This window comes from Cupressus sempervirens, chromosome 11, assembly GCF_028749045.1.
Source record: "Cupressus sempervirens isolate cs-2001-9-10 chromosome 11, ASM2874904v1, whole genome shotgun sequence".
NCBI classification, from domain to species: domain Eukaryota; kingdom Viridiplantae; phylum Streptophyta; class Pinopsida; order Cupressales; family Cupressaceae; genus Cupressus; species Cupressus sempervirens.
Genome location: NC_143128.1, coordinates 398,375,546 through 398,378,311, shown reverse-complemented (window position 1 = coordinate 398,378,311; position 2,766 = coordinate 398,375,546).

Sequence of the window (2,766 nt, the reverse complement as noted above, 5' to 3'; positions counted from 1 at the left end):
ATTCAAAAAGAGATAACAAATCCTAAATGTATAATTTGATAGCAGTAGTATTGAACATTAGGAAAAAAGACAATGTTAGAATTCAAGAAGAATGCTAACACCTAGCAAAGTAGATAGATCGAGAACAAATGAAAAGATCACTCAAATGCTCCTAAGAAATAGACAGCTATAGCAAGTGATAATAGAGTATTTCTACCCCCTTAGGGTCAAAATCAAAATGAGGAAAAGGAGATGTAGAAATGAGTTAGATATGAATAAGTTGAGATAGATCAATGTCCAAGATGATAGATAAGTGATTAGAACCAAAGAGTGACTATAAGAAACTAATAGAATGCCCCAGTTTGACCAGAGTTGACCACAAAGGATAAAGCATAGAAATTAGGTCAAATTGAGTAGAAAAGTTATTTAGACATGAAAAAATGAATTTGAGTAGATATGAAGCATGAAAATGATGAAGACATGAAGAAATGAAGATGCCCTAGGAAATGATTCGAAGATTGGACCTCAGAAGATCGACTAATTGCTTAGAAGAAGGTGAAATTGTAAAATGCAATTTTGACCATCAAGATGAATTTAGATTTTGATTTTGATCCCAAAAATGGATCCAAGATATTGAAATTAGCCAGGGGTGTAGTTTTTGTGCAATTTCAAGAGGTTTAAAAATTAGGTCAAAATAGGGCTGAAAGCTATAAAAGGGGCCGAAGTGTCATTTTCAAATTCATTTTGTCTTTTGTGTTTTGGTGAGAGCTTTTGAGTGGTCTAGAGAGAATCATGGCATTGGCTAACATTCCTCTTCACCGACACTGTTTCGAGCATAGTCAGTTGCATAACCGGCCAGAACAATATGGGGCACCAATAAGTAAACTCATTTTGTCATGTTTTTGAGCTTTTTATGTACTTTTTTGCATGTACAAAGGGTTTTTGCAAAAAATATCACATGATACTTAAAAAGTATCGCACAACTTCTTTGAAAAATGTCACGCGACAAATTTTTTTTTCAAATAGTATCGCACTCATGTTACGTAAACTATTGTTTGGGACACACCCATATGTCACTTGAGCCAATGCGAAATGTCACACAAAATAATTGTATCGCGCTCCCTTTGAAAAAGTGTCGCGTGATAAACTTCTAGCAAATTGTATTTCCTTTAGTAGAAAAAAGTATCACACAACTTGGTTTTGGCATGTTTTTGTGAATTTTTTACGTTATGATCATGTTTTTGATGTGTCACTAATGTTTGCATGTTTTGTGTTGATAGGAGGTATTTCTAGCACTAAATATTAGAGCCCCCAAAGTGGTGGGGCTATGTGTTGTAGACTATTTAAGCGATGATGAGTAGGCTACTATATTTGCGATGGGTTTGGGATGGGTCATATGGATGCCCCATATACGAGCAAACCATGGATTGCTGACTACGCTGGTTGAGTGATGGCACAATGAGCATAACACTTTTCATTGATCAACTAGAGAGGCCTCAATTACATTAGAGGATGCGTATCTCATTCTTTGAGTTCCATGCCATGGCGAGTCGATAAGTTGCTTGATTAATAGTTCTTGGTCGTTTGTTAGAAATTTTGGTTGTTGATGTTGAGTATATTGATGCCAAGCTTTGGCGATGTCATAGGTGTACTATGATTAGACCCTAGTAGAGGGGAGGGAATGAATAGAATAATTGTTTCAGGATGTAACCATCTTAGACTAGCATTTGGGCTGGGAGAGATTGATTGTCGAGTATGAAGAGGATTTCCCTTTTCTAGCTTGTTATGTTCGTTGATAACCCAAGCCCTAGTGACAGACCGAGGCTAAAAGGGCTTCCCGCTAGGATGGGGTCGATTGGTGTTTGATCTAGTTGCATGACCACATAGGATGGCATGGGGGCTAGTTATATTGGTAGAGATGTATCATGAGCTCCATGAGATAGTGTATCATGGAGGTGGCTCATGGGCATGCAGTGTAGTGCTAGTGAAGATTTGGGTGTGGGAGTACATTGCTGTGATTCAACCATGGGTGCAACCATGAGAGTGAAGCAAACCCTACATTTTTGGGTATAGAGGTTTTATCCCACAGAGTCATAGTAGGGATGTGACCTACTATCAATGTGTATTTGATGAGCTGACAGTGTTCACATGGCAGCCTATTGAGAGTGCCACAAATGGTTTGATTCATGGGAGTTAGATTATATGAGGTATAGCAGCCCACTGGTGGGTTGGAGCACAAATATAGTAGAGCGGTTTGTGATTAGCCGAGTATGGTGGAAACTTTTAGAGTGACAGGGGATATTAATGGAGACTACCACCTATTCCCAGATGTGCTTAGGTGAGGCACTAGGATGGTTACTGATGCTAGAATATCAGATAGTAGTATGAGATACAGTGACTCTTGGAGTGGCTCCTTGGTATTATCGCCCAAATGTGGTAGATGTAGGGATAGATATTGGATATTTATATGAGATGCAAAGACACCCATTCCTATAGTTTACTGAGCTTGATGCACTACAAAAAAGAGGGGGAAATGGAGGTGAAGGCAGAGGGATTGGTGTGAGATAGATTAAGGTGAGAGAGGGATCCCAATTAGGGTAGAGGAGGATGTGAGCATAAACCATCAGGGAGATGGAGGAGGAGGAGGAGGAGGATGAGGAGGAGGAGGGGGAGGAGGAGGAGGAGGTTCCATTGAGGTGGAGGCAAGAAGTGAGGGTGGAGGTGCAGGCAGATCAGCTAGCAGGGGGTGATGATCAAGATGCTAGGATCCGTGCCTTGGAGGTAGAG